Raw genomic sequence first — 21,372 nt, forward strand, 5'->3', positions numbered from 1 at the left:
AACAGCAAACAAGGTCTGCACCCCAATGCAGTATAGAGTATCGAACCCCATGGAACCTGAAAGAGTGCACCTCATTCCTGACTAAACACCTGTTGCCTGCCATTCAGTGGTTTGTCCACAAGGGGGCAAAGTTTAGCCCAACAAATCTGTCGATCTCTGACCCGAGACAGATTTGAACCCATGCCTCTACAAGGGAAAGGCATAAATAGGCTGGGAGTTATCCAACCAACTGCACAATGATGAGGCTGTACATTAAAACCTTGTGCAGTTTTAGTGGTAGTGTTACAAATGCCCACCAGAGGGCTTCATTGTTATGTATTAGGCAATGGACAGGAGAAATACAAAGTCTCAATAACATATACCAAATAGTTATGGAGAATATCTGAATCTGGGGACACGCGAGGGTCTGTCTGCCCATCTGTATCACGCTTACAATTCTGTGTATATCTGGAGAATCGCTTTTGTGATTGAACTGTTTTTTGAAGTGGTTCTATTTTTAACTGTTTGCATACAAATACTAGTGGTCTTCAATAGACATCTTTAGGCTACCCAAAGTAGATGATGCTGGCTCTTGCTTCTATAAAAGACGTCATCTTATCTAGCCTAGTTAAACTTTACATATATCCATGCTGCTCTGTCTATGTGAGATCTACCAGCACTGACCACACCTGCTGCTGCTCTGTCTATGTGAGATCTACCAGCACTGACCACACCTGCTGCTGCTCTGTCTATGTGAGATCTACCAGCACTGACCACACCTGCTGCTGCTCTGTCTGTGTGTGATCTAACAGCACTGACCACACCTGCTGCTGCTCTGTCTGTGTGTGATCTAACAGCACTGACCACACCTGCTGCTGCTCTGTCTATGTGAGATCTAACAGCACTGACCACACCTGCTGCTGCTCTGTCTATGTGAGATCTACCAGCACTGACCACACCTGCTGCTGCTCTGTCTATGTGAGATCTACCAGCACTGACCACACCTGCTGCTGCTCTGTCTATGTGAGATCTACCAGCACTGACCACACCTGCTGCTGCTCTGTCTATGTGAGATCTACCAGCACTGACCACACCTGCTGCTGCTCTGTCTATGTGAGATCTACCAGCACTGACCACACCTGCTGCTGCTCTGTCTGTGTGTGATCTAACAGCACTGACCACACCTGCTGCTGCTCTGTCTGTGTGAGATCTAACAGCACTGACCACACCTGCTGCTGCTCTGTCTATGTGAGATCTAACAGCACTGACCACACCTGCTGCTGCTCTGTCTATGTGAGATCTACCAGCACTGACCACACCTGCTGCTGCTCTGTCTATGTGAGATCTACCAGCACTGACCACACCTGCTGCTGCTCTGTCTATGTGAGATCTACCAGCACTGACCACACCTGCTGCTGCTCTGTCTATGTGAGATCTACCAGCACTGACCACACCTGCTGCTGCTCTGTCTATGTGAGATCTACCAGCACTGACCACACCTGCTGCTGCTCTGTCTGTGTGTGATCTAACAGCACTGACCACACCTGCTGCTGCTCTGTCTCTGTGTGACCTACCAGCACTGACCACACCTGCTGCTGCTCTGTCTGTGTGTGATCTAACAGCACTGACCACACCTGCTGCTGCTCTGTCTGTGTGAGATCTACCAGCACTGATCACACCTGCTGCTGCTCTGTCTGTGTGTGATCTAACAGCACTGACCACACCTGCTGCTGCTCTGTCTGTGTGTGATCTAACAGCACTGACCACACCTGCTGCTGCTCTGTCTATGTGAGATCTACCAGCACTGACCACACCTGCTGCTGCTCTGTCTATGTGAGATCTACCAGCACTGACCACACCTGCTGCTGCTCTGTCTGTGTGTGATCTAACAGCACTGACCACACCTGCTGCTGCTCTGTCTGTGTGAGATCTAACAGCACTGACCACACCTGCTGCTGCTCTGTCTATGTGAGATCTAACAGCACTGACCACACCTGCTGCTGCTCTGTCTATGTGAGATCTACCAGCACTGACCACACCTGCTGCTGCTCTGTCTATGTGAGATCTACCAGCACTGACCACACCTGCTGCTGCTCTGTCTATGTGAGATCTACCAGCACTGACCACACCTGCTGCTGCTCTGTCTGTGTGTGATCTAACAGCACTGACCACACCTGCTGCTGCTCTGTCTATGTGAGATCTACCAGCACTGACCACACCTGCTGCTGCTCTGTCTATGTGAGATCTACCAGCACTGACCACACCTGCTGCTGCTCTGTCTGTGTGTGATCTAACAGCACTGACCACACCTGCTGCTGCTCTGTCTGTGTGAGATCTAACAGCACTGACCACACCTGCTGCTGCTCTGTCTATGTGAGATCTAACAGCACTGACCACACCTGCTGCTGCTCTGTCTATGTGAGATCTACCAGCACTGACCACACCTGCTGCTGCTCTGTCTATGTGAGATCTACCAGCACTGACCACACCTGCTGCTGCTCTGTCTATGTGAGATCTACCAGCACTGACCACACCTGCTGCTGCTCTGTCTATGTGAGATCTACCAGCACTGACCACACCTGCTGCTGCTCTGTCTATGTGAGATCTACCAGCACTGACCACAGCTGCTGCTGCTCTGTCTGTGTGTGATCTAACAGCACTGACCACACCTGCTGCTGCTCTGTCTCTGTGTGACCTACCAGCACTGACCACACCTGCTGCTGCTCTGTCTGTGTGTGATCTAACAGCACTGACCACACCTGCTGCTGCTCTGTCTGTGTGAGATCTACCAGCACTGATCACACCTGCTGCTGCTCTGTCTGTGTGTGATCTAACAGCACTGACCACACCTGCTGCTGCTCTGTCTGTGTGTGATCTAACAGCACTGACCACACCTGCTGCTGCTCTGTCTGTGTGAGATCTACCAGCACTGACCACACCTGCTGCTGCTCTGTCTGTGTGTGATCTAACAGCACTGACCACACCTGCTGCTGCTCTGTCTGTGTGTGATCTAACAGCACTGACCACACCTGCTGCTGCTCTGTCTGTGTGTGATCTAACAGCACTGACCACACCTGCTGCTGCTCTGTCTCTGTGTGACCTACCAGCACTGACCACACCTGCTGCTGCGCTGTCTCTGTGTGACCTACCAGCACTGATCACACCTGCTGCTGCTCTGTCTCTGTGTGACCTACCAGCACTGACCACACCTGCTGCTGCGCTGTCTCTGTGTGACCTACCAGCACTGACCACACCTGCTGCTGCTCTGTCTGTGAGATCTAACAGCACTGACCACACCTGACGCATCTACATTTTTCAGACATCAAGGCCCATTCTGATTTTGTCTTTTCAATTGTAACAATAACACATGCAATTAGTGGGTTTAGAGTGTATTTTTGTGATGAGTCATATCCGTGATGCAAATCCAGCCTCTCTTCTGTTTAGTTTGTGGGTCTAGACTTTGTAAACCAGGCTGTTATTGACTGTGAGCAATACGAGTGACTGGCAAGTGACTCGTCAGCCTGTTGAATCGGTGACTCATGTCATTCTGCGGGCATGGAACTGCATCATTTACATGTGCTTTTGGGCTCTGTTTAATACAGTACACATTTAAAGAGTGCGTACAGTTACATTTACTGATTTATTTTCTATTGACCAAACACAGTTTCGAACTTCTGTAGCGCTTTTAAAATAAAAATGTTGTTAATAAAATACTTTATTTCGCATATTTTGATTCCACATTTTTATTCGCTCGCTATTGTACACAAAAAAAAAAATACAAAAATATATATTTTCTATTGCACATGGTAACTTAGCAAATAAATAAACAATAAATATTGAAAAAAATAACTTGTGAATAATGAAGACTGCGAGTAATGCATGCCTCAATATGAAGGTGCAGTTTGCAGCATGTCTAAAATTGTGACCAAGTAAAATTTAACAAAATAAAAGACAGCCCTCATATGTTACCAGGTCCCCACCAGACCATGCAACCATGCCAAATGCACCTCAAAAATATACCACGTGCGTTTTGAAGAAGGATCACTCCAGTTTCTCAAGACGTTCTTGGTATCAAAATAAAGGAAAGTGATAACAAGTTGAATCACATGTGAGGATATCTTGTGATCTTCAAAGTTATCAGAAATGTCATGAATTCAATGTCTTTCTCAATGTCTTTAAGGAGGCAGTGTAGTCCAGTCGTCAAGGCCAGGGTTTGTAACCAGAAGACCACCCGGTTCAAATCCCACCACTGCCATTGACTGACTCACTGTGTGACCCTGAGCAAGTCACTTCACCTCCTTGTGCTCCATTCTGCGGATGAGACGTTAAATCAATGTCCTATTGTAAGTGAATCTGCATATAATGCACAGTTCACAGCCTAACTCTGTAAAGCGCTTTGTGATGGTGGTCCACTATGAAAGGCGCTATATAAAAATAAAGATGTTATATTATTATTATTATTCAATGTAAATTCAATGAATTGAAGACATCGAAACGACTTCTAGTTCAAACTTTTGTCGCTTGTTTTAGAATTTCTAAATTCTGCACTTTCAGTTAGAACTGAAGAGCAGCTCCTGGACTCATTGTCACCTTAAGCAAACTATACCGAAAAGTGAAATAAAACACTATATTTGAGAAACAGCAATACAAACCACTAAACATTGTAAACAACATGAAAAGCTAAGGGAATAGTAAATTAAGAAACTATAACTTGATGCTAGTTTATCTTTAAACTTCAAAACAACGCGCCTTTTAGCATTTAAACATAGCTGGAACGTTTATCAAGGCAAACTCTCCAATAAAATATAGATACTGTATTAAATAACTACACCATGTCTGCAGGTGGCTGTCCTGCAGTACCGCAGTGTTGGATGTGAAAGTCATTATTGTTCTGCTATGAGGAAAGGGGTTTTCACGTTCATTTGAGGATGCAGTGTATACCAGATTTCATCTGAAAGCAAGGGTTTGATGTTTGCTTTGCATTTTAAAACACTTCATACAAGGACACCCCCCCCACACACACACAAACACAGACACACCCCCCCCACACACACAAAGACACACCCCCCCACACACAAACACACACCCCCCACACACAAACACAGATACACAACCCCCCCCACACAAACCCACACACTGACACTCACAAACTGACACACACACTGACACTCACAAACTGACACACACACTACACACACCCACACCCACACCCACACGAATAACACCAAATATTGACTTCCTTTTGAAGGAATGTTAGTTCTGCAAAACCAACACGAAAACACACTGACATTTAAAGCTTCCCCTTTGAAATAACAACATCTCGTCAGGTTAAGAAAGAAAGAACCTGCACGTGGACCCCACTGCAATCCCAGTGTATTACTCTGAAGAGCCCTTCTAGAAGAAACACCGATGTTAGGGCTGTCTGCCATGGACAGGGCATCTGCAAGACTGCTTTACCTTGATTTCGACCGATTGGGATAACAAACACATTCCTGATAGATATTATTATTTGTTTATTTAGCAGACGCCTTTAGCCAAGGTGACTTACAGAGACTAGGGTGTGTGAACTATGCATCAGCTGTAGAGTCACTTACAACTACGTCTCACCCGAAATGGAGCACAAGGAGGTTAAGTGATTTGCTCAGGGTCACACAGTGAGTCAGTGAGTGAGCCGGGATCTAAATAAACAGACGGAAAACTGATCATCTGTTTTTATAGAACCTGTTGTGGTTTAAACATTTTGAATGCTTTGTCGTTGACATTCTGAGTGAGAGTTCTACACTCTCAGAGAAATTGTAAGTGTAGTTACTAATAGGTTCCAATGGTGACGGGACATAATGACATACAATGACTCTTTATCTCTGTATTAATCAGGCTCATGTTTTCCCCTAGGGCTGGTTTATTAACCCACTTATTAACATTACTATATAAAATAACAAAACAACAAGGTCCGCCGAAAATCATGGATAGCGATTTACGGGTGGTGGTATTAAGATCCACCACTGTTTAAATCAATAAAATAGAGCCAGCCGCATCCCTTACATGAGTAGAAAAACTGTGTACCTTTCACTAGGTTTCATTTCAAGACAATAAGCACCGGATACAGGCGCTTCGTATTGTGTGTGTGAGACAGCGGCGTGTGTGCTGAGCAGAGATTACAAGGAGACGACAAGTAAAACCACAGCATTGCTGTAAAGACATCACACTGCAGTGTCAGGCAGCCATGTTTCACAAAAAAAAAAAAACCACAACAACTAAGTCAACCAGCCAAGAATTTAAAGACATCTATAATATATATATATAATGCAACGAAAGCAAATATTACCCCCGAGTATTTTAGAACAGAACACTGAAAGAGTAACCACCATGCTTTTTGCAGACAGCAACAGTAGGAAGTGAATTTCCCCACTGCTGAATTCAAATATCCCCACAGTAAAGTTTTTTTCCATGGTTATACTATGCATTTACCACAGTTTTTAAGATATGATTTACCATTCCTCTCTGTATTTTACAATGCTTGCCTATGCTTTATTACACTTTGCTGTGCTTTTGCTGAGTCATTTGACAGGGTCCGGACCCAAGTTTTTCAAGCGTGCTGCTTTCCTTTCCATGGTGGGCAGGTGGTGAGGGAGGAAGGGTCAGGACTTTTTATAGTCTCTACAACAGAACATGGGTGGAGGAAATTAGTGGGGTAGCACGGTATCATAACCCTGAACATTTCACCACAGTATACTGCAGCGCATGTTTAAGCATGTTTTTATAATGTTTTAGCGATAGAACATGTGTTTAACATTTGTAAGGCTTTAAGATATGTTTAAAAGAGTGAGAACCAAAGATGTCACATTCATTTCATGATTTAACCCCCATCCAGGTTTACATCTATCTAGAAATACAGAACGAAAATAAACGACAAACATTCTGACTAGATGTATTTCTCAATGTCTTCAATATACAGTGATCTAGAAAACGCTTATCCAATTGTCATGAAACTTTCCAAGGACATTCTTTGGCTGTCTGTCCATCTGTATGTCACATTTTAACATATCAATCCAGAGAACCATTTGCTGCGTTATTGATAGTATCAGTCTGGTGGTATATGAAGGTTCACTACATGTCTGCTTGTCCATCAGTATGACACACTTTTTTAATTGTGATGAAACTCGTTTATTTCATTCATAAGAACAGTTATGAATGAGACAAGGGCAGACAGTCCATCAGTGCTCGTCCGGTTCCTAGTAGCTGATTGATCTCAGAACTTTGTCAAGTCCGGTCTTAAAGGATCCAAGCGATTCTACCTCAACTACATGACTGGGTAGCCCATTCCATACCCTCACCACTCTCTGTGTGTCCTAAGTCTATCGCCACTTAATTTCCACCAGTCTCCTCTGGTCCTGGGTTCTGTGCTGCACTTAAAATGTTGGTTAGGGTTAACTACTGTCTGTCAGCTCCTTTGAAGATGTTAAAGACTTCAATCATGTCCTCCCTGATTCTTCTTTGTTCCAGGCTAAGCGATTCCGATTTTTCATCTCATCTTCACAGCTCAGTCCTTTAATCCTGGGATTAATCTTGCTGCTCTTCTTTACTCTCTCCAGGGCTATAATGCCCCTTTGGTGCTGTGGTGACCAGAATTGGGCACAGCATGCAGTCGGCATTAGCAGGTGGGGACACTGCTGCTGTACCCTTTCATGGCGGTGGAATTGGAAGCAGAGAGGGGAAGCAGCTTAAGCAGTTAACAGAACGCTTGGCTGTATGGTAACAGTATACAGCAAAGAGAACGTTATACGAGGTTGTATAATGTAATGGTGAGGCCACACTTAGAATACTGTGTTCAGTCCTGGTCCCCACAATACAGAAGAGACACTGCAGTTTTGGATAGTGCAGCGAAGAGACTGAGGTCTTTAAAATCCTAAAAGGAGTTTATAACATAAACCCTACTCAGTTTTTCACAAGCAGTAAATGGAGACTTAGGACAGAGGGAAGGAGACGCTTCTTCACACAGAGAGTGCTGAGGGGATGGAAAGGGCTACCTAGTCATGCTGTTGAGGCAGAATCACTGGGATCCTTTAAGACCCAACTTGGCAAAGTTTTGAGATCAATTAGCTGGAACAAGAGAATCATTGATGGTCCGAATGGCCTCCAATCCTTCAGAACTTTTATCATTATTATTATTATTATTTGTTTATTTAGCAGACGCCTTTATCCAAGGCGACTTACAGAGACTAGGGTGTGTGAACTATGCATCAGCTGCAGAGTCACTTGCAATTACGTCTCACCCGAAAGACGGAGCACAAGGAAGTTAAGTGATTTGCTCAGGGTCACACAATGAGTCAGTGGCTGAGGTGGGATTTGAACCGGGGACCTCCTGGTTACAAGCTCTTTTCTTTAACCACTAGCAGCAGTGTGGAGTAGTGGTTAGGGCTCTGGACTCTTGACCAGAGGGTTGTGGGTTCAATCCCCAGTGGGGGACACTGCTGTTGTACAAGGTACTTTACCTAGATTGCTCCAGTAAAAACCCAACTGTATAAATGGGTAATTGTATATAAAAATAATGTGATATCTGTATAATGTGAAATAATGTATAATGTGATATCTTGTAACAATTGTAAGTCGCCCTGGATAAGGGCGTCTGCTAAGAAATAAATAATAATAATAATAATAATAATAATAATAGACCAAACAGCCACCCTATCATGTTGTTATTGTGTTCAAAGGAATTTTGATAACGGAAATGAGTAATACCTAATCTCTAAGGAGAGCCATAATCCCTTACCTTTCACAAGCATGACAACGATCCCTTATTTAGCTAAAATTCACTCCCTGCACAGCATGTATTACTGACTCTTTGTTGCACAGGGCCCTCTAAGTGTCAGGTGGGTTCCTAATACCTGCTGCTGATAAACGAGCTTCACTCCAGTCAGTGAAAAGTCTTAAACAAGAATGCTGTTTTGCTGATGCAAGATCATGGGAGACTGCTCACTTCCTGTTGTTGTCATCTTGAAGAGAAGTGCTGTTCACAAACTCAGTAAGAGAGCGAGGTGACAAGTGCGTGTCTCATCAAGCAACAGGAAGAGCCTGGATAAGTCTCTGTACCTATGTGACTTACCGACAGCTCTCTGACTCATCACAGGGTGGGGGTATTCCAAAAAACAGCGAAGCTTGGAGACTTGGAACACAGAGAAGGAGACACTTCACACAGAGAGTGGTGAGGGGATGGAATGGGCTGCCTAGCCATAATGCTGATGCTGAATCACTGGGGTCCTTTACTTGATAACGTTTTTAGATCAATTAGATCAATCAGCTGGACTAGCACGGAGGCCTCCTCTCATTCGTCCATTTTCGACTGTTCATATGTCAAATCGTTTTGGGCACACGGCTGGATTGTTTCACAGACCACAAAAGCACCTTAGTAAGGAAACAGCTGTAAGAGATTCTAGTATTGTATCATTAATGAGTGTCTGTCAATTGTATCCACCATGGTCCTGTTTTTCAAAACTTTGGTAATCCGATTTATGCATTCGGGGTTATATAGTGAAATTGTTTTTTTTTTTCAAAACGTCAACATGCGATCAGGATTACGGTGATCCGGACTTCGCTTTGGTAATCCGACTCACACTTTTAATCATGATTAAATGTTGTAATCTTTAAAAAAGAGATTAGGATTACTTTTATCCAAAGTATCAGGATCATTTTGATCCTACCTGGAAGATGGATTTAACTTTTAAATAATACATTTTAGCAAAAAAAGTATGTCTCTGTGAGTGTACGGGATGTTTTGTTTTTTTAATTCCACTATCTCACAATCTGGAAATTGTTATTGATACTGGTGCCCGTCCGTACTATAATATATTAGAACTACTTCAAAAAACAGATTTCGTAATCTTGATTATTTGTAATCTGGATAAAAAAACAAACAAACAAACAAACATCAAAACGATCCAGATAAAAGTAATCCCAATCACAAAATATAGGGTTAGAAAATCCAGATCATTTTGATCCAGATTACAAGTTTTTAAAACCCGGCCCCAGGCTACACCACTGTTAGGTAGGGTTAGACCACACCACTTATTGTCTAAAATGATCACTATAATGACGAGGGCCTGCAACATTCTCCTAGTTGACATACACTTTGTTTTCAATCTGCTATGTGGCTGTACCTCTGTTCTCTCCCACATCGGATGGAGGAGCTGAATTAAGAGTTCTCCGATACCCAGTTTAATCACAGAACACTCAGCAGTCCCCCTCCAGCACCTCTTTAGGAAGAGAGAGGAACACCACACCTCTGTGACAGTGGCACTGACCCTTTATAGCCATCGATAATCAGAAACAAGATGATCACCTGTAGGCGTTCCGGTAATACTTTTATAGTGCAATAAATAATTAAGACTAAACAAAATGTCGATAATAGCAGGATAATATTGATCAATAGTCAGTAGCTGAGCTGAGCTGACCTGATCTACACTCCCTTGAAGTCTCACACTGTGACACTGCGGCTCTCTGTCCATTCGCTCAAGCTAACCACCAGTCCACACCAGAGATAGCAATCAAAATTCAACACTTTTAAAAAAGAAAACTAGCAAGTGCCACAAAACCCCAATGCATAGAAACAATAAACAAGCATGAAGTCCTGCCAAACTGGATTTCTAACCCTGTGCAACTGCAGCCCATCACACGTGCCATGTGTTTATTTTCTTTAAACAGACTTGTGCAGCAACGTGGAGTCAAATCACAGGGGAAGAAAGTGAGGTGAAGCACAGAGAAGATAACGAATCAGGCACTTCTCAAAAATTACTGCTTTGAGTATCTACTAATAATAGCACAGCACAGTGTAGTAAAGCACAGAGAAGGTAAACTAGCCTCTTCTCTCAAGTAAAAAAATTGGCAAACCTTAATCTATCTAATGTCTATTCAGTAACTATATTTGTCACGTTTTGTGTCATAACCAAAGCGTGGTTTTCTGTTGAAAAAACGATGGTCCTAAATGATTTAATATGTATTTAACAGAATGTTAATCTTCAAACTACTACGTATTTGGAGTACAATATCCTTCAACACCATGTGAATTGTTTTATACGCATTATTCTGTTAATAGCAAATGGGTATGCAGAAATACATCTATTCTTCAATGATACACCTGCATTTACCAATACGCTTCATAATTTCAGGCATTTATCAGTAAAACTTAAGACTAACCAGATTCTGACTTTTACTGTAGCATACACACATACATACATATATATATATATATATATATATATATATATAAAATAGTGAGTTACAGGAAAATAATTCCACCTAGGGTTTCTGAGACGTCTTAAATTACGAGACCGAAGGTCACAGAAACCCGAGATGGAATTGTTTTCCTGTAACTCACTGAAGAAGCCTATCTATTATTTTTTATAATCCATGGATACCCTTGAGATGCTGATATTAAAGAAGACGAGGTTCAGCAGTACAGTTGGGTTTTTTTTTTTTTTTTTTTAACGTTGTGTTTCAGTGCCGTACAGATGTTTGGATGATTGCCTTTACCTTGTTTTAATTTCCCGTTCCTCTCCAGTTTCTCTGAGATACGAATGTACCAGCTTTACATCATTTGTTTATTTATTTTTTTTAACATATTCTCATTTTGTTGATCATTAAAATGAACATTTTCGTACTTTGTGTTGTCGAGTGATTGAAAACGAGACATTTTGTGTTTTAATTGAAAGTGATGGTCTTGAGGAGTCAAATGGGTCAAAGTTCAAGTATATTTTCCTCTAGAGGAATTATCACTTTTTGACGTCACTACTGTGGTATGCCTTTTTTTTGAATTGCTCAGGATGCAAATGTAGCCTTCATCCATATATACACAGGAGGCTGTGTGGTCCAGTGGTTAAAGAAAAGGGCTTGTAACCAGGAGGTCCCCGGCTCAAATCCCACCTCAGCCACTGACTCACTGTGTGACCCTGAGCAAGTCACTTAACCTTCTTATGCTCCGTCTTTCAGGTGAGATGTAGTTGTAAGTGACTCTGCAGCTGATGCATAGTTCACACACCCTAGTCTCTGTAAGTCGCCTTGGATAAACGCGTCTGCTAAATAAACAAATAATAATAAAATAATATATATATATATATATATATATATATATATATATTATAGGGCCGTAGCCAGCCATGAAAAACGACAGAGGCACTTCCCCACACACCATATGTTGTTTACTTAAATACAAAAGTTTAACAGTTTTTTTCTAACTAACATATTATTCTAGAATGTTGAGTACCTGCGGTTCTAAATTTGCAGGACCTGTGTGGTTTTGTACAGAGGAAATAAGTAGCTTTTTCTTTGCACTATTCAAATTCAATATAAAAGAACATAAGAAATGCAGCAATGCCAGAATATTTGCTGTAGACACTACACTTAGTTTTAAATCCTAATCTATTAAATTTGAATTTTAACAGCGATGTCATTATCCAAATACCGAGAAGACACAAGTGTAAAGTTTTATCTGATATTAATTATAAAATCACATTCATAAAATGAGCTTAAGCGGGTTGTCACAGGTTTAATTGTCTAATTGTTTTATTGAGCCAGCATCACCTGGCACTAATTTAATGAGGGACACCTGCCTGGTAATTAGACAGGCAGGTATAGAAGCAGGTCAAAATGTTTGGTCTGGGTCTGCGTTAAGCCTGTGTGGTCAGACCTGAAAAGGTCTAACCGGTAGACAGCAGATACAGGTTTAGTTAGAACTCCTCTGTTTGTTTAGTCTGTGTTTGTAAATTAATAAATATACAGGCGCCGTCCTGTTTTATGTCCCACCTGTGGTTTGGAGTTCCTATTCTTTTACACAAGAAGACAGTGGAAAAGGTCCCAAAACAACCCCGGTTTCTTTCTTTCTCTCTCAAAACCAAAAACGTTGGACAGTTCTGGCTTAGGTGATTCATCTATAACTTCAAACAGTCAACATTAAAGTTTCGACATCAAAGTCATCACATAAAATGCCACGCATACAATTTATTCTGAGGGTCATTAACATTAAGCATTTGAAAATATGTCCAAAGCACTAGACAAACTGCAAAAACGACCTGCAACACCACTGCAGAGATTTCACACTAAAGCAATGTCTTGGTCTTTTTCAAAATCTCTGCTTTTTCATTTGGAAGATCTGACCGGTTTTTCTGAGTCACGTAAAAAGTGAAGTGGAGGGTGTTTCTAAGCCTTCAGCTTAAACCCTATAAAACTATTTAAAACAAACCTTATAACACAGGCTCAGTATCAAACGCATTATAAAGTAAAGTGCAAAGCATAACTGCTGATAAGTAAAAGATAAGAGCTTCCAAGGAAATGCTCCCAATTAAAACATTATTGTTACAGCTGGGGTGGTTCATTTACAGCAGACCTTCGTTTATTCTTGCTTGCTCTGCAATTCAGTTTGTCTTTCCTTTTATGAATGAGTCTGTCAGTGACATCTGAATATGCAAGGCCATCAGTGTAGTGAAACTGACCTACATCCATCAAATGCACATGAAACCATACAAGTCTTACAGAGGGTTGGCATAATCATGTATTGTGGTATTATCGATAATTTGTTTAGACGTCATTATTAGACTGAAAAATAATAATGAGCAACAAAACGTGTTTCTGAGAGTCATCTAAGGCTAAAATTTATATTTTTTCGCAGACATTTGGTTTGTCAATAGAGAGATGCCTGGGAGTCCGGTCAAGTAATTAAATAGAGGGATAGAAAATTATTTTAAAAAGAGAAAGTAGCAGAGTTCAGAAAAATACAGCGTTACACGTCCCCACGTGTTGCTACAACTGTACTCCAAACGCACCTGTAATTTACTTTCATTGTTAACATCCTGACAACTTTTTACACTTAGAACTTTAAAGTCTGTTTCAAAGCTCTTTTTCAAAATGTCTGCTCTAGTGCACTGATAGTGTAAGGATTACTGCCCGCATTGTCAAACAGGTAACACAGCGATAACGCTCCATGATGTGGTACAAAACAGAAAAAGCCAGAGCATTTGTGTTTTTTTTTCAAAACACTTTTCCTGCAGTGATTTAGAGGACAGATCTCAAACCCCAGTGCACTAGAGCGGACATTTTGAAAAGAGCTTTGTTATAAGTGTAAAAAGATGTCAGGATGTTAACAATCGACATGACAGCTGGCTCCTATACCTCCCCTGACTCTCAATAACTTGATAAAGGTCCTTAGCCAGTTTCAGCTAGATCATCCTTTCTCCATATATTGAAAACTTTAAAAACACTCGATTAGATAGAAAAAAAAAAACCTCGTTCAAAATATCAGTACATTTATTTCTCATAACGCTAAAAGAAACTATAAACAATCTTTGACAAATGTTTCAACATGAAGAATAACAGACTTGAAACCTTTTCTTTTAGCACTATCCTTGAGTGTCTTATATTTTATTTGTCTCTCACAACAGTCACTTGTGTTACCTATTTCACTGCTATTTTTTAATTCCTGAACTGTTAATAATGTTTGTTACGGCCTACTTGCTTGTGGGTGGCCTACGTGTCATTGTTTTGACCCCAAGCAAGCTTTATTCACAGCACAGACAAAAGAGCTGTGCAACTGTAAACATGATTTCCTTTTTTAATATATCACATTTAAATGAAATCATGAGACACTGAACAAAGGAAATGCCATTTAATGAGTAACCCACAGCAGGAGAGGGTTCATCTTATAGTATCGCTCACCAGAACACGCAGCTAAACTATCAAAACAACCCGGCCCTCGACAGAGCGGCCTTTCTGTTTCTCCGAGCTCTCTCGGATAGCTGTGGCACCACTGAATCATTACCGAACACCTCCGGCTTTCACAGCACCTAAAAGAGGAATGGGAGACTAAATCATTTCCTGGCACTTGGCAGTGCTAACCAATGATATCAAAGAACACCAGTTACAAACCCGTCAATCAGAGGATGCTGACTCAAATGTTGTTTTAATACTGCATGGGCGATGTATCAAAAAAATAATCACACATTTCCCCTCCAGGAACTTCACTATATGTGTCAAATATGCAGTTCGGACGCTAAAACAAGGATTTTCATTTTGAAAGATCAGGGGCCGTATTTTCAAAGCGTTTCCTCCAGTCTTTATTTTTAAAAAATCACGTACATGTTACAAAATGAGATACAAAACAAATAGAGGGTGCTCAAGAGGATATTAAATATGCAGTATAACTTATTTGGTTTGTAAAATTACCAGGTGTTTTACATATTTCATAAAGTAGGAGTTAATTAAACAATGGAGTAAATGCTTTGAAAATATGGCCCAGTATTTGGTATTATTATTATTATTTATTTCTTAGCAGACGCCCTTATCCAGGGCGACTTACAATTGTTACAAGCTATCACATTATTTTTACATACAATTACATTATTTTTTTAACACATTATTTTTTACATACAATTGCCCATTTATACAGTTGGGTTTTTACTGGAGCAATCTAGGTAAAGTACCTTGCTCAAGGGTACAGGAACAGTGTCCCCAACCGGGGATTGAACCCACGACCCTACGGTCAAGAGTCCAGAGCCCTAACCACTACTCCACACTGCTGCCCCAGTACTACACTGCCCCAGTACTACACTAGGTTAGAGAAAGCTCAGTTTGCAAGCCTTGCTTTCAGATTGTCCTGCACGCACTTTGCCATTTCACCCGGAGAATGAAATCCTCCACATCACTTTCGGTTCAATCTTTACTCCAAGTAAAAAACCAGCTGCTTCCCCAAATCACTGACCAGAGACCAGCTTGATTGTATCATGTGCGAAGTACGGTCAATGGTATATGCGCTGAATACATTACAGTACTGTGTGAAATCAGGCTAGTAATTTAACATCAAAAAACAATGCCTACTACTTATCATCCAAACCTAGCCCATTGTATTTAAGAAGTCGCTAATAATGCATTACAAACACTGTTGAAATCTCTTTCCAAAGCTTTTGTTTAAATGCGAGCACAAAAAAAAAAGCATCCTTGCTCCAGTGTTTCACACTATATATTTTTACGTCGTTTTTAATTTCTCATATTTTCTCACCATTAAGAAAACAGTGTGCTAACATTTATCATCTGCAATACACTGGGTCTTGTAAATGCATTTACTTGTGCAACTTTGCAGTGACTTAGCATTTTGTCTTGTTCAACGTGAATTGCTTTTTTCTTTTAAGAGAAACTGGTTGTCTGTTTACAGTTTAAGTTTGCAAAATAATTATTTATAATTCATTTGTGCATTTGCTTTGAAATGTTCCTACAAACCTTATGACTATAGAAATTGATTGCACATGTACTGAAATCTGACAACATATCACCACATACCACTTTCTGATCTCACACAGGTCAAGTTTTGGTACGCTTACCACATCCTATGACTTTTTGGCCCCACATCGGTAGTTTTAGTACTTCAAGGCTGTAAAATCACATTTTATTGGCCTTACGTTTTAGGTAAAAGGGAATGGGTAGTAACTTATATTGCATAGTAACAGATATACAGTAAAACTGGTATGCGCAGCACTATGGTACGATACATTTTAAATGCGCAAGCCTCAACATAATAAAAGCAAACGCCTGTCAAAGGCTCAAACTGTCGGTTGTCGATATTACTCTTATTTGCGTAATTTGGTTGAAGAAGAGATCATTCAATTAATTATGTAATTGATAAGAAATTACAACCGTGCACTCTGTATATTCCTACTCTAGATTTGTTTTGAATATAGACCGTTGACTTTGGTGTAGCCTACTGGTAAAGTTGCATTGCATGAATAACGATGCGCAATTTTCTTATAAACAGCAACACAGCTAACGATTTAACACATATAGTTCAAAGCACACGCACCTGTTCCTGCTTACCAACGCACACTCACACACACACACAGTCACCAGTTTAAATAACCCCTTTAAAAATAAAATAAAAAAGCCTTCCTGTTAGCACTATCGAGAAATAGCGTGGTTTATAGAGTTCTCCCTCTTACCTAAATTCGACTTTCCCGGATCCCTGTGAAGTTCAGAAGCACGGAGCAGCCCTGAATTTCAAGGCATTTAAGCAGAGACTCGAAATGCATGTCATCCACGCAGCCTAAGGGAGCACTGAATACTCAAAACCGAGTCGTTTGGCAACTGTGCCTCGAACCAACCACACGAGTGACGTCACCCTTCCTCTCACTCCCACTTCTACAATTCTGAGCAGCGACACAAGGAAAACACTTAAACAGAAAGCGTGCCCGCCCAATGGAAAGAGATATATTCGGCTTATTTATTTATTTATTTATTTATTTATTTATTTATTTATTTATTTATTTATTTTTATTGATGTCATTTTTGTATTCACACAGCTGCCTACTGACGTCGGTATATATTGAAATGATTGTTTTGAACTGTTTCAACATAAAATGTTGACATAAAAAGTAACGATGTCACATTTCTATGCAATAAAGCTAATTAAGATCTAGTCGAAAGCTCTGATATACTGATATGTATTTTTTATGTCATTTTTTTGTTTGTTTTATTTTTTTAAGCATATGACTGTTTAATTAATTAGTAGTCTTTATGCAAAGTTATTTTCTGTCTACAGATGTAAAGATAAGCTCTTATTAACTTTCATTTCAGCTGTGTAAGTAGCTTCTGATTATATATATATATATATATATATATATATATATATATATATATATATATATTATTTTTTAACTACTATTTTTTTAATAACATAAGAAAGTTTACAAACGAGAGGAGGCCATTTGGCCCATCTTGCTCGTTTGGTTGTTAGTAGCTTATTGATCCCAGAATCTCATCAAGCAGCTTCTTGAAGGATCCCAGGGTGTCAGCTTCAACAACATTACTGGGGAGTTGTTTCCAGACTCCCACAATTCTCTGTGTAAAAAAGTGCCTCCTATTTTCTGTTCTGAATGCCCCTTTATCTAATCTCCATTTGTGACCCCTGGTCCTTGTTTCCTTTTTTCAGGTTGAAAAAGTCCCCTGGGTCGACATTGTCTACACCTTTTAGGATTTTGAATGTTTGGTGCTAACTGTTTTGAAAGTTTAGCACCAGAGAGCCTACTTAAACCCCACCCTAATCAAGCCCGGCCCTCTTCAATGAGCTTTTTATGTTTTGTGTTACAGTAAATATTTGCAACAAAATGTACCCCATATCTAATCACACCCATATTTATATTCATGCTAAGGACGTCTGCTAAAAAATAAACTAAACATGTCTACTGGCACCAGTATTTAATGTTGCTGTGGCTATATGAGGTACCCTGGCACTGCAATCTAGTGCCATAGTCCCACATTTGCACCCGTCTTCAGTTCTAGTTGTCTGCCATAGAAACATGTAGCTTAGGCTAGATCAGACAAGTATCTTTATTGAAGTGGTGCCAGTGTCGACTACTGATCCGCCTCTTTGAATTCAACATCCTTTTGTTTTGCTTGCAATATACTGCTTTGTGCCAGGTGGAGCTGGTGCTTACGAATCTAAAGACATTTTGGTTCATCTAGCCTACATTACAGATGTCTATGGCAAGCAACTAGAACTGAAGAGCAGCTCCAGAACTCACAGTCAAAGCAATGTATAATATATATTGTATTTGCAATAAGAACAACTCAGAATTATTGCAAACAAAAGATAAAGCAAATAAACCCTAAAAAGAATGTCATTTGAATCTACTTTTAAACTTTTCATTGTTTTACTAAAATGTAAAGAACATGTGTTTGGGGACAGGGCATGTTTTTATATCTAGATCATTTTATATTGCACATATTTCTTTCAGTAGAAAGGTACATCAGCAGCTGAAGATCAAGCTGTGCTGTGTGTCTTTACCTGGAGTTGCATTAAATAGCAGAGGCGCTGTGCAGAAGGCAGCTGTTGGTGCAGGATGCAGCTCTGGTGCACTAACGAGTCGTGTCCAGCACAGACAGTACTCTGACGGTGAAGAAGTCTTGTAATCCCATTGCTGTGTAATTGCACAAATAGGCATGCTTGCTTGTGGTATGGCCTTGTAGGAGGGATTGTTTTAGAAATGAGTTGAAGAGAAAGCAAAAAGCAAAACTCTGCAAGATATCCTATTAATGTGGTTACTCTTCAAGCCTCCAGACACAACTGAACACACACGCAGGTGCTAGTTATAAAATACATAAACGTGAGGGACCGGCACGATTCATTGATCAATGAATGTTAATTAGGCTAAATAAAATCCATGCCGATCTATAGTCGATTAATCAATTAACTGTTTCACCTTTGGACTGAAACCACTAACTAGGCGTGTCTTACGAGTAAAGACTGAACAGACTTCCTAATTCCATTCAAATCATGTGACAATGTGACCTTTCACCTCTGCCAGACCACTCTCCTTGTAAATGCAGAGCTGTTGGGGCTGGCAGAGTTGAAAGGTCACATTGTCACATGATATAAATAGAAGGAGAAAGTCTGTCAGATTCTTCAGACAAGCTCAAAAAATGATATAAGTGGATACAGGAGCAACAGAACCAAGAACCAACAATGTTAAAAAAAAAAAAGTAAAATGACATTTGAAGCTACTTCCTCTTTAAAAGGGTTACGTGGAAATGAAAATATCTTCCAAAGTGACAGTCGACTTCAGAAACTGACAGACGACTAATCACATGCTTCAATGTGAAAGCAGCAGCAGCAACACAGTAATGCTGTGTGTGTTTAAAGTGGATACCGGCAGCGAACCAGCAATGTTGATAACAGTATTCAGCTGTTAGAATTGTGAAGTGTGTGGTTTCAGATGGACGGAAGTCAGTTGCAATTCATTATAGTTTTGAAAAATGACAAGCAGTTTTTAAATGTAGTGCACACAGTGTTCCAAATTTTTATTTTTTTTAATATTGTTTTGAAGTGACTTCAGTTTTTAACTTGATTATTCAACTCGGGGAAATAAGTCATTCTCCCCCTATTCTGAAACTCGTAAAACAATCTTGAGGCATAAAACTAACAAGAAGCTATGAGAAAACACCCCCTTGCCTTTGCAGTTGCTTTGAATAAGGAGCTCATTGTGCTGTGCAGTGAAAATGAAGAAGTCATTAACAGAAAGACAACAGGGCTCTTGTGAGATTGTGGTTTCACCGATCATGACAAGAAACACATACTTCCAAAGCCTTGCTTACTACAATGATACCACAAAGGAATAAAGAAATATAATCCGCAGTGTATTATTTATATTGAGGTATGAAAGCGATGATACCTCCACACTGGAAGTGACCTACATTCCAGACTGCTGGTAAAATATAATGTCTGGAAGGTTCCTGTGTGTCTGGGATTATTGTCTACTGCATAGAAAGGCTTGGAAAATCACACTGATTTTTAATCTGCATCACGCAGGAGCAGGGTCTCCCTCTGCACTGACATCACGCAGGAGCAGGGTCTCCCTCTGCACTGATATCATACAGGAGCAGGGTCTCCCTCTGCACTGACATCACGCAGGAACAGGGTCTCCCTCTGCACTGACATCACGCAGGAGCAGGGTCTCCCTCTGCACTGACATCACGCAGGAACAGGGTCTCCCTCTGCACTGACATCACGCAGGAACAGGGTCTCCCTCTGCACTGACATCACGCAGGAGCAGGGTCTTCCTCTGCACTGACATCACGCAGGAACAGGGTCTCCCTCTGCACCTGACGTCACACAGGAGCAGGGTCTCCCTCTGCACTGACATCACGCAGGAGCAGGGTCTCTCTCTGCACTGACATCACGCAGGAGCAGGGTCTCCCTCTGCACTGACATCACCCAGGAGCAGGGTCTCGCAGGGTCTCCCTCTGCACTGACATCATGCAGGAGCAGGGTCTCCCTCTGCACTGACATCACGCAGGAGCAGGGTCTTCCTCTGCACTGACATCACGCAGGAACAGGGTCTCCCTCTGCACCTGACGTCACACAGGAGCAGGGTCTCCCTCTGCACTGACATCATGCAGGAGCAGGGTCTCCCTCTGCACTGACATCACGCAGGAACAGGGTCTCCCTCTGCACTGACATCATACAGGAGGAGGGTCTCCCTCTGTTTCCAATTGGCTGTCCTAAAGTGACAGTAGCTTGGGCAAGGAAATCTCTGTTTGCAAGCCTTGTTTTCAGTTAGTGTGGCACTTGCTTGATCATTTGACATGGAGTGTTTTAAAATGTAACATGTGTTTCTTTCAAAACTGCACCTCTGAGACCTGTGTAGCTGATGGAACTGCAACATGGATAAGTCATTTTAATCCTCAGTCTTTCCCCAGGCATGGCAAGCAGATTTTGGGGATTGGGGCAACAATACAGGTGAGTCTGCTGCCTCCCTGTGCAGGTTGGCAGGGCAAATCTACAGGTAATACCCCACAGTGGGGAAGTCAGGAGACTTTTAATAAAATAAAAATAGTACTTCAAAGTAAGTTAAGTTAAATGTCTTA

General features: G+C 41.1%; 1 protein-coding gene across 1 annotated transcript in view; it reads right to left on the reverse strand.

The window, feature by feature from the left end:
• LOC117397396 (inositol-trisphosphate 3-kinase C-like) overlaps positions 1-17,140 on the reverse strand; it is a 56,980-nt gene extending 39,840 nt beyond the window's left edge. Inside the window, exon 1 of the mRNA XM_033996203.3 lies at positions 16,950-17,140. The gene's annotated coding sequence lies outside the window, so the exon portion shown is untranslated. The remainder of the gene's footprint in view (positions 1-16,949) is intronic.
• Positions 17,141-21,372: the final 4,232 nt, after the last annotated feature.

This window comes from Acipenser ruthenus, chromosome 30 (assembly GCF_902713425.1).
Source record: "Acipenser ruthenus chromosome 30, fAciRut3.2 maternal haplotype, whole genome shotgun sequence".
NCBI lineage: Eukaryota > Metazoa > Chordata > Actinopteri > Acipenseriformes > Acipenseridae > Acipenser > Acipenser ruthenus.